This window comes from Zootermopsis nevadensis, unplaced genomic scaffold (genome assembly GCF_977971745.1).
Source record: "Zootermopsis nevadensis isolate Lab colony 2312 unplaced genomic scaffold, Znev_1.0 Znev_ptg000006l, whole genome shotgun sequence".
Lineage (NCBI taxonomy): Eukaryota > Metazoa > Arthropoda > Insecta > Blattodea > Termopsidae > Zootermopsis > Zootermopsis nevadensis.
This window is the reverse complement of record NW_028259138.1, coordinates 13,816,397-13,828,790: the sequence shown is the minus strand read 5'-3', so window position 1 is coordinate 13,828,790 and position 12,394 is coordinate 13,816,397.

The window sequence follows — 12,394 nt, the reverse complement described above, 5'->3', positions numbered from 1 at the left end:
TCTTACATGTCCGTTAGACTTACCATATATATCCAAATACCACACCCACAAATATAAGAATGTTAAAGTAATGTTAAGGGAAAGAAAAAAATTGACACCAACACCAAAAACCAAAACTCGATAAATTATATTAACGGCTAGTCCCATTCTAGAAATCTATTCTACTAGCATTAAAAATGAATAAAAGAGTACTTAAAATACCGGCACGTTACCATAACTATCGTCAGAATTTGTCATGTCGCTGTTAACGCTCCAAACTATGGTATTGGTAGGATTTGAGGCTTTCATGGCGGCGAGTCTGGTAGAAAACTTCTACCAGACGTCACAACGCAAGAACCCAGAAGAAAGCCATCTAACGGTACTGGTACTTTTGAAATGCCTGCAGTCATAATCGGCTTATGTTGAAATGCTGTATTTCGCTGTATGTTTTGATTGCAATTCCCTTCAATTTGCACATTTCATGTGAGAATGCTTAATTGAACTTATCTCTCATTTAAATATGAAGACATCTTTTCTTATACTGCTGGAAATTTTGCTACTCTCTTATGGAAAGTACGTCAGCGACTACTATTTTAAAGCTAATACAACTTGCGCTCACTAAAACTGACTGGCTGTAGTATGATTCCTTAATTCTGGTGCTTCTCGTAATTTTAATTAATCTCGGTTTCTCGCGGACAGTAGATTATGTGTCATGTTTATTAATTTCCAACAGCATCATAATTAAATAAATTTCTTAAAAGAGATGCTGATTCTTTATGCATAATTTCTGCTAGTAAAATTTACGACTGAAAGAAACCTTTCCAAAGTGTGCGTCATTTCGATATTTGTAATTTTTAAACCAAAAAAATATTTCATGTAACATTGTATCCACACATCAAATTACAATTAACACATGAGTCTGTCCAACAACATTTTTAAACACTGCTGTCTTGTGGATACTGACTGATATTTCAGAGGACCTTTCTGCCTCCATCATCAGAGTGAATAGAGAGTTCATGCTATGTTTTACATTGTGCACAAACATAATCTGAACAAAAATATCACACCAATATGACACAAAGTTCCAGAATGTATGGAATAATATTTTTACGAAATTCAATTAGAATCAGTCAGCTGTTTTGAAAGGAGGGCTAAATGTTGACATTTGTACGCATTTGACTTTCTTGTGGATTGTCCCCCCCAGTTGCAGATTTTGACTGTTACCTACGGGGACACAGATAACCTTGTCTACTGTCTGCCCAAGTAACCAAAAATCGGTCAGTAATGCCTGACCTCTACAATCTTAATTTTCTGTGGTATAACTAACTGTTGGTCGCCCTCGGTGGATTAGTTCAGCGGCCATTTCTCACCCGAGTCTCTCCTGATTCACTACGAGATGGCTCTAGCAGATAAATCAAGATTGAGTAGAAATTGTGCAGAGGCAGTGGGCTGGACACTCACTACTCACAAATGCGCACTTCAAAGATCAAGAACCCCCAAAATAGAGAGGTCATGGTCCGAAAACGGGCCGAAGCACTATGGATGATGATAATCAACTGTTGTAGGGAAGGTGACGGTGGTTATTTTCCTGCGAATCGCAGCGTATACTGGAAACGCGTAAAGACGAAACATACAATTGTTATTTTGATATTAAACTGGCGCCACAATTCTTTAATACTAAACTTATCATCTGCTTCACATTTCCTAGAAATCCTGGAGAAGGTTCGACGCAGGTAACAGGCTTTAAAATTTGTTTTTGGTTATGATAATGATGTTCCTGACGATACTCGCTTATAACCGAGGAATGTTACGGCCATCACTTTACTGAACCCTTGCAGCCGTGTCCCCTTACATCTGATGCACTCTTTGAGATCGGTGCTCTGTCTTTCGATGAGCAGCTGTCTTGTTACCAGTCCGCGTATTGTCTTCTTTGGTACTTCCTTGTCAGGATACGCACTGCCAAACGCTTTGCGAACTGCATGAGCGGTTTCGATTCGAATTTATGCTTTGCTTGTGAACACACCTTATTTGCACCTACATAGCTTTCGTGCAATTGTCGCGAGCAGTGGCCTAGGAAACAGGTTGCTTTCAATTCGAGTGTCACGAGTGAGGTTGGGAGAGTCTATTTCTCGGGGGTGGACTGTTTCTGAAGTTATTTTTGTACCTTGGTACGTGATTGTTGCTTGGTTGCGTTTTAAGTGGCGCTCATTTCTTTATAACCCAACCTAAAAAAGATGGCGGTGTTTAATGCTTCGTGCTGTTTTTGCAAGTCGATTCATTCGAGTTGACTTTTGTGTGAATACCATGGTATGGGTCGCGACTGGTTGAAAATGGCGTGAGGAGGATGGGTGCTTGTATTGCTCTGTCCTTGAACGTACGTAATATTTGGGTGTAGTCAGTATTGTGAGACAGTTGTGGTAAGTGAATGTGTAGAATAGTGGTTTCAAGAGTAGTGAAGTGACAGGTTAAGTGGTCTATAGGCTGCACCTCAACGCAATAAGAAAGGAAATTACTGTGGCCATCTTATGGGTTGTATCGTCGTGTGGTCTACTAGAAGTTTACCAACGTTTGGAAGTTCTTGCTGCTTCCATCTCCATGACGCCTGAAGACAGTCATCTTCTTGATCACCACCGTGGGAACCTACTAAGGTAGGAAATATTACTCATTGTACATTTTTCATTATTTCCTAAACACGCTGTTATCGTAGACATATCTGAGGAAAGCATGTTTGTGTCAAACTGTAAGTTTTACGGTAGACAGAAGAGGAATGAGTTAAGGGTAGGATTAACGAAGTTGGAACTTTCTACTGTTAACTATAACTTTCGTCCAAGCAAGAGTCTAGCAGACGTGTTTTGTAGTCTGCAAGCAGGCATAACTAATGTGTAACACGCTTAACTTAGTAAAGCGACTAAGCTACAGACTTGACAACCGGATTTCGATGCCCGATAGGTGCATGAGATTTTACTTATACGCATCGCAATCAAACTGGTCCTGGGATCTGCCAGGCTTCTAACCAGTGGGTACGGAGGGGGGGGGGGGTGTATTTTTTAACATATATTTGAGTTTTATGCAGTGTTACCGAGTGTGATCCATAACGTTCTTATTCACAAATAAGTGCGCAGCGCTGTTACCAACTACGTCTATCCACGCACATAAAAGACACATCATTACAGCTATACGCATAAAGACACATACAGGTCTGTTTCCTGAGGGTACAGTAAATAATTTTCTTTGTGACGACGAAGTAAAATAAGCCGTAATCATTTGCGGCTTCTGTTTGGAACTAGGGAGCTCGGCGTTGCCTGGGAAGTTGATTCAGGGGCGGGGGTAGGGGGGGGGGGGGTCTCGTTGCAGGGCGAATTCTAATTAAAACCAACATTAGCTTTACTGCTGATTGCAAGCCTGCGGCTAGCTATTAGGCTGTTGGCCCATTTGTGAATCCGATATGAAAGCCGAGTAACTCGTATTGGTCGGGACTGGAGTGGTCAAAGCGGACTGAACTAGGCTCGTCCACTGGCCAACAGTTCGGTGCGTGTTCCCAATTGCTGGACCGTAATATAAACAGCAGGACTGTGCACATACGTACACATATAAAATAAAAGTTTATAAAACATTCCGTGAAATGTTTTTTCTCCAAGAAAACACCTAAAGGAGTATAATAATAATAATAATCATCATTGTTCTTGGAACCTATTTCACTGTCCTGTAAATTTATAACGATGGACTCTAAAGCTTCGTCTCATTTGATTTATTTTGCAAAATTTTCCCCTCGCAATTTTTCTGCAAGTCTTACGCAGGAAACTCAGTCATCGTATATTGGCGAAAGTAATTGACATTTTTTCCTGAACGTCCAGTATGTACAGTGAATACAATAAATGGAAATTTTGTTGACCTTATTTCTGTATTTATGTCTACTGTCATGAAACTATGCGATGTTGAAACAAATAAGATTTGTCTGATTCTAAAATAATAGACGTTAGATCGGACATGTCACATCAAGTTTCTGTTTCAAGGTTATTAGTGATTTGATTTGATTTCCACGTGGACTGTCAAATATCGTATGGCTTTTGTTTTGTCTGTCAACAATTGGTTCATTTCTGTGCCAAAAGACACAACAGAAAATTCTTTATGCATGGGTGCATTTGCGAGTTTGTGTGAAACACTTTATTTACGTTTTTAAAATCATAGTTAGTTCTCCCTTCCATTTTAGCATTTGCTTTTAAACCCGAGAAAAATTATGTTCTATTACGAAAAATTGTAAAGAAATCGCACGGATCGACGCGAATGTTACCACCTGAAGATGACCAATTAAGGTCGAAACATGAAGATGATTTTTAATAAACATTGAGACTATGAACTTCTTGTGTAGACGGACGGACTGTCAACCGAACTGTTATTATTGCGTTCACAAGAGATCGCAATTGGTCCTTGTGAGCCAGATAATTCAGATATTTCGCCATTTTTCTTTAAGATCTGTCTTCTGTGTGTCCCTTAAGTTTTCTGACCAAAACTTTGTATGCATTTCTCTCTCTCTCATTTCCACACCCATCGTATAATTTGATACGGGGGTTGCATAGGACAGCAGGGGACTATTTTAGCACGCATCACCCTGGCGATACATTATTATTGTTATTAGGAGTTTAATGGATGTTACAGGATATCTGAACACGAGCCGTGTTACAAAGCCTCCTCCTCATAATCATCATCCGCGGGGTCCACATTAGGATCATTGATTTTCAGCACGTACATTAACGATGAGTGCGATCGCATTTTTAATTCTAAGTGCCTGGTCTTCGCGGCTGATTTAAAAAAATATCTTAGTGTAAATAATGATTATTATTAAAAGTCTTAAGTCTGACGATCATTCTGTGCAAAATTTTGAGTTTTTAAAATGGCATGATCGCTAACCTAACCTGACGCTTGCCTACGTGAATCGTATGAAAACTATGCATTTTGAATTTTCAAAATTTTCAAAAATGTTTTAATTCTATGAGGGTTTTTTTTAGAAAATTTTGAATTTTTTTATAATTTTAATTTTTTTTTTTTTGAAATTATCAGAACTTTTTTATTTTTAAACCTGAGAGGCAGAAAACAGTTAAAAAAGACTATTGTGTTTAGTTGGTATTAAAAATAGATAGTAGATGGAAATTTGATATGAAAATTGATATTATTTGTGAAAGTGAAGGATGAGGGAACTGTTTTGCGCACGTGACACTTTATACAGAATACCAGAACAGGGCTGAAATACGGAGCACTGGGTCGAGGTGATCCTGTACGCGGGGAAGAGGAACACGTAGGCGCTAACTTTATCTGAACCGGGCGGTCTCATCTGTTCCCAAACCTGGGACCACATTCACTCTTTCATATCGACAAATGAGGACACTTTGTCGAAACAGCCGCCATGATGACCTCAAATCCCACGTCTCTAATTTGTTAAAAATTCTTCTAGGCTATGCCTAACATTGTAAATATGATCATATGCTAAAAATATTCTAATTATCTATAACAAAGTCAGTCATTAATGAGGTGTTCGTCAATGTTCCTCAAGTATTTATTTTAGTTTCAGGTCTCCAGAAAAAATTAGTAACAAATGTTCTTGACTTGATGTTACTCATCAAACTCACAGATTCTCACCGAGTTAATTACGCGTATTAATTACGTAATAATCACGTGAATATTTTCAATCGTCTGAGTTTACAAAGTATTGTAAGAATTCTCGCTGGACGCATAGAAAATGTCGAAAGGGGGCCGCGGGTTGAGAGATTTTACCCCATTTCTGGTCATCTCATTTTGTTGATTGTTATAAAATAGGAGTGCCAAGATCGCATTATTGACCATTGTTGTAAAGCTACTGTCTTTATCTGTTGCGACTGTGATTAATTACAGAGTAAGTGTCATTGTTGTTAGCTGACAGGCGCGTTAATAATGAATGGAACCTGCGGTTCTGTAGAATTTATTTAAACAGAACCTCTGAGCCGGGTCAGTTGACAGGTCACAGTGTTGAAAGAGAGGTCTTTCTTGAATCAAGAAAAATGGCGATTCTGTCACCAAGGAGATTGAAAGAAAACACAAGACCGTGACACGTTGTCCGGTGGATCGAACTTCCTGGTTTTAACGACTGGAAGTTGTGAGCGTTACCCGGTAACAAGAAAAAGGTCGCTGTTTCGAGAAGGTCCCGGATAGAATTCTAGACTTGTCAGTAAATATTCAGAAAGGCTTGAAGCAGCGTTGCGTTTTTTTTAGAGTTACAAACATTGAAAAACTTAGGGCTACAATTAAGGGGTAACTCATCGCCCTAAAAAGAGTGGAAGATTTAATTCTATCGGAATACACGTAATTTATCACTGGCCTTGTAATCCTGGGGTCTCGGGTTCGAATTTATAACTTGTGTTGGGCAAGGCAACACGGATTTTTCCTCCGTAGCATCCCAACAATTACTCCATTCACACACAGAAGAAGGCAATTGCAAACCACTTCTGGATCATCTGCCAAGAACGTATATGAACAGGTCCCAGTCCGAGAAGAGAAAAGGCTGGAAGGATCCTGTTCATATGGACCTGTCGTCAGACAGAACACTAAATAATAATAAGATGAGGTGGTCTAGCGGTTAGAACGCTGGCCTTGTAATCCTGGGGGTCTCGGGTTCGATTCCCGGCGGTGCCCGAATTTATAACTTGTGTTGGGCAAGGCCGTGGTCTAGGCAACACGGAGTTTTCCTCCGTGGCATCCCAACAATTACTCCATTCACACACAGAAGAAGGCAATGGCAAACCACTTCTGGATCATCTGCCAAGAACGTATATGAACAGGTCCCAGTCCGAGAAAAGGATCGAAGGATCCTGTTCATATGGACCTGTCGTCAGACAGAACACTAAATAATAATAAGATGAGGTGGTCTAGCGGTTAGAACGATGGCCTTGTAATCCTGGGGTCTCGGGTTCGATTCCCGGCGGTGCCCGAATTTATAACTTGTGTTGGGCAAGGCCGTGGTCTAGGCAACACGGAGTTTTCCTCCGTGGCATCCCAACAATTACTCCATTCACACACAGAAGAAGGCAATGGCAAACCACTTCTGGATCATCTGCCAAGAACGTATATGAACAGGTCCCAGTCCGAGAAAAGGATCGAAGGATCCTGTTCACATGGACCTGTCGTCAGACAGAACACTAAATAAACATAAATATTCCTAGTTACGCCTTAAGTTTATCTGTTTTATAATAAAGTCTCTTACTGCAGAGCTAATAGAATTAGAACAAGATTACATTTTTTTTATATATATTATACTTATTGTTTACGATAACAACCGAAAGATAATACACAAATCTTTGGTTACATCACGAAACAAAACAGAAACTTAAGTGTTATTGTTGTATCCGATAACATTGAAATTTCACAGCGTATTAATTGTTGCGAACTATGGAATAAGCAGGCGAAACAACTTATTTTGCAATTTGAATAAATGTTTTTGTTTATTATTCCATTGCAGGAAGGGAATGTTTTGGATGGTTTGCTAGACGCAAAATGCAATTGTGGGTGGGTAAAGATTTCTTGGAGCCGGAGACCTCGGAATAAAACTGATGCCGGATTAGTGTCGAATTTTGAAGGGAAAAAAGTCTTTTGCGTCTGTGGAAAGAATTAAATTAAAAATTCGAATTTAGAGACTTCCGCACATTTAAAAACGAAATTTTATATCTGACGCACAAAGACCTGCTATTATGACACGCACGTTTTCTGGTTTCTCTCACTTAATTTCAACAAAATTATGAGATAGTACCTTAAATAGGTCACGGCCGCTTCCTTGCACATCCTTTCAAATTCGTCATTTATCATCGTCGTCTAGAATCCGACACTTTGCAAAATTCTACCGGAACCAAATACCCACCAACTTTTCAGTATTCTGCCCGTGTTGGCCTTAACATTTGCAACAAGAAATTACTGAATTCAATGGCAGTAACTTCCTTTCTCGTTCCATTTCTAAATTCTTATTAATACTTTCGCCTCTGTTTTTTTTATATTCAGTATTCAGTGGAGTTGATCCACCTGCTGAATTCCAGCCTCGTTTTTGTCATCGGGTTCCTTCTTGGTAACTTTTCCTTGTCCCTTTGTACTGTTTTATTTCGCATTTCTGTTTCCTTTATCTACTTTCAAAGTTTCTCTGCGTCTTGTAACAACGTGTGCAAGATTTCTAGGCCTTTTTCCCCCCATAATTTTTCTATATTAATTTATTATATAAATTTATTTATGGTTCGTTTGAGATACCCTTAAGAAAGTAGGACTATATAGCATCGAATGATGGGAAGATTTTCGAAAAGGAAATGGAAACAATTGCCTGGAGGGACTGAGGACAACTGCTATAAACTCGGGTCACTTTAACGGGGCTGGGGCCCCAGATTTTGAGATACTCTTATTTTTTTGGTGTTCTGTTTTCATTTTCTGTTGCGCTCTGAGTTATTTAGTGGCGCTAAATCAACTGTAGAATCAGCGTAGATTAAAATGATTGACGGCGTGTCTTGTGAAGTGTAGAACGTGGGATTTATTTATTTATTCTACTGCTTATAACCAAATTCTCAAGCCATTTTTCGTGCGTCTGTTTCCTCAAATTTATTTCGGACCCGTCCTGATACAATCCCTCTCTTGGTTTTATCTTGTCACACAGATACATTTCTGTTTCTCCACATTTGTTTTCGGGTCCTCTTCCTCACGTCTTTGCTTTACGACGTACCCTCAGACTTCCTACTCTGCGAATTCCTTCCTGTTCTTTATATTTCATTCAACGTTATTTCTCCGTCTCTCTGCGTCTTTTAATCCTTTGTTTTTTTCCTTTCCTTTACTTGAATTGTCCGCCCACCGTTGGTACACGAAATTGTTACTCTTGCGTGGGTAAAGAACGCCTTGTGCGTCCGTCTTGCCATTTTCCTACGCGGTAGGCAACCAGCATGGCCGGTGGTCATCGCGAAACACCGAGAGGCGTGGGCGTTGTTCGAACACGCCCTTGAGCAAAAGTGGCTTCAGATCACACGAGTGCAAGAAATCCCTAAGGATCGTATCGGTGCAGAGATGACCTACGTGGTTTGGCGTGAACGTTGGTGTCTATTCATACGTCATCATCGATCCCGTGCGCGCTATATGCCCAGCCCATCTATTTCCCCCCCCCCCCCTGTGATTTGGTTACCCAACCTCGGGGCATTCCCTGTTTTGTGTCAGTCGGGAGGTCCCTTGTTCATCCGATCTGGTCCGCTGAGCTCGTCCAGTCAACACGTGTCGCTTGAATACATCAAACGTTCCCTATCAGATAGGCAATCCGAAGCGCACGTATCAATTTTCAGTGGTAAAACAAATTTATTTTATTTTTCAGTTTCACGGGCCAGATTGGACGCCGTCGGTTAATTTCGTAATTTTATGAATTCGCTATTCACACTAAGACGTACGAGTGACAGCGTGTCTGTCTGTCTGTCTGTCTTTCCTTCCGCCCGCACGTTTCAAGTCTTGAAATTATGGTCGAAATTTTTTTTTATAGAATTTGTTAACAGATATTTTTACAAAACTTCGTAGGGCTGTTTTGATTTTCATAAGGATCACCATCATAGAATATATCCTGATTCTGATTGAAATTAAATCTATATTAGCTCAATACCACATTTGTTTAGAATTTCAATAAAAAGTTGACTAATTTCGAGAATAAATTAATAGTTGTTCTAAGGTTAACAGGAAAAGTTAAACCTCGAAATGTTTTGTGGGTTGTGTATTCCAAATAATGAGCACTGTATAGGCTATGTGACTTTTTTCAATCACCCTGTGACAGCTCTTTTGTCTCCTTTTCCTCTTTCTACCTGTAGATGGAAGCAGACCCAGCTTCCGAAACGTCGTCGTTGTTGTATTTTGTAATTCAGACGATGGAAACATTGTGAAACAACAGTTTTTAATACTGTTTCATCACAGCCAATCAGTTTCACGATACATTCCGTCAAAATTCGGGTATTACAAGTGTATGCTAATGTGGATAATTGTCTATCAGCTTATTGGATTGGTTTAGTATCAAATGTTTCGTAAAGCAATGGAACCACGACTTCAAGACAACTGTGTTGGTCTGCTGTAATACAGAACATTCTCTTGAAACAATGGAATATGCATTTCACAGTACGTAATAACCCTTTGAAGGCCCCCATTGAACACAGCGTGTCAGAGTCGCTCAAAGCGATTCGGTGTAAGACTTAACACCGATCAATAATTCAACCAAACGTGTTAGATTACCGTCCACAGATACAACCAGTGGTTGAAATACATAACTCGGCAGAGTACTATAATGCCACGAAATGATGTGCTTCAAGTGTGAATAATTGAAGTCAATCCACTAAAGAACACGCGTTAAACGGTGGCGAGGTCGAATAATCGCAGAATTTCATTTGAAATTTTTCGTGGCCTTCGGACAGTCGAGAAATGTCAAAGCTGCATTTAATTTATTTATGCACAAGTAGAAAGCTGACATGGAAATAGATTTTTTTAAAATGTTACTGAGCACTTCGTTGATTTTATATACCACCTCATGTTTAATAAAACATGAAATCATCATGAATATTATATATATTTCGATAGGGTTTAATAAAATATACAAAGAAGGAAATTTAAATAATTTAATATGGAATTTTGAAGTTTACACTTTTTAAATGAACCGAATGTTTCAGTAGATTTATTTGCAACCCATTCGAAAATTTATTTGTTTTTCAACGTAAAACGTCAATTCCAGAGCGATTTGTTTTAAATTTCTCTGTAATAAAATAATATTACGTCAATGTCTTTTTATTTAACGAAGTTTAAGATAAGGCATAACACGTGCTGATTTTAAGCGTTGGTGATGACAGGTTTCATTTAAACATCTCTTGTAATGTTTATTTTATAAATGTACAGAATATGTGTCCTGGTTTATGTAGTAATGCATTTTAAAAGAAACACGACCCATGACATACAACGCACTTAACCGAGATGTTGTCTGCGTGATTTACAATTCATAAACTTGCGCACGTAAATTAATGAACAATATCATATTAAGATTAATTGACAAGAATTATAATTAAATATAAATATGGGTACCTGAAATTAGCGACGTGGAGTGGTGGAATGTTAATAAACTCTCTGCTCGTAATATGGAGCTTGCGAAGAGGGTTGCTTTGTGGAGTTCGGTAGGTTGAGGTTATGTCTGCGTCACGCCGGACAAAACAAGCAAAATGCATTATCGTTTCAAATTCTAAGGTGCTTCTACAGCGAAAACATTTTTGCTGGCTTATGAAATTAATTATCTCATAATGAAGGCATGTTGGAGACAGGATAAGGGGCAACAACCACTGCAGTGGCAACGGCGACGTACTGCGGGACACATACCCCCGCCCCCTTTACGACCGGTTATCATCTGTATTATTGTAACTGTTGTTAGTCCTTTGCATGGACATAAAACGTGGTCTCTCGCCTGTTTGACGACGGGGTGGCGTGGAGAACATTGTCGTGGACTGAAAATTGCACGATGACAATATTTAAAATATATATTAAATGTCGATAAAGAACATAATTTAATATTTTAAATATTTTAAAATGTTAATTATTGTAATATTTTAATATTTAATAAGAATTATTGTGATTAGACGGACAAGATTTAATATATACTTATTATATCACAATATGACGCAACTTTACCATCTTATGAATATTTTAAATGTTCTTTCCTTTATTATTATTATTAAGTGTTCTGTCTTACGACAGGTCCATTGCTCTGCCCAAACAGAGCTCTCCAGTTGTCCCTATTCTCGGCTTCTCGCTTTAATTCCTGGAACGTCATCTTCTTTCCTTGTTTAAGGTCATTATTTCCTTTACCAAACATTATTATGGCTGTCAAAAAAAAAAAAAGGAAAATGAGATGGGTAGGACGTGTAGAACGCATGGAAGAAATTAAAAATGCATGAAGATTTTAGTAAAACATGAATAGTTGAGATCACTTGGAGATCTAGACGTAAATGAGAGGATATTTTTTTCTAAAATAGGGTTGGGGGGGGGGGTGCGATCTATATGGGTTCAAATAACGACGTTTTGTGAACACTTTTCGAGTTTAAAAAATGTCGTGTTTCCTAAGAAGCTGAGTGTTTTGTTTCAAGCAGGACTGTAATACATGGAATTATATATATATATACATAAAAGACCTAGCATTGTGTGGTATATTTAAAGCAGCTTGACATTTACAATTCAGGGAGTCCAGGTGCCTTCGTCAGCTGTCGTCACGAATTTACACAGTTCCAATTCCCCCAGTCATTTGTAATTCAACTTCAAACAGTATAAAGCCGTTTCTCTCTAATTATTTAGAATAAATATATGATCAGCGGTCACGCTTGTCCACCCAATGTCCACATAGAGTAATAATGTGGTGTATAAA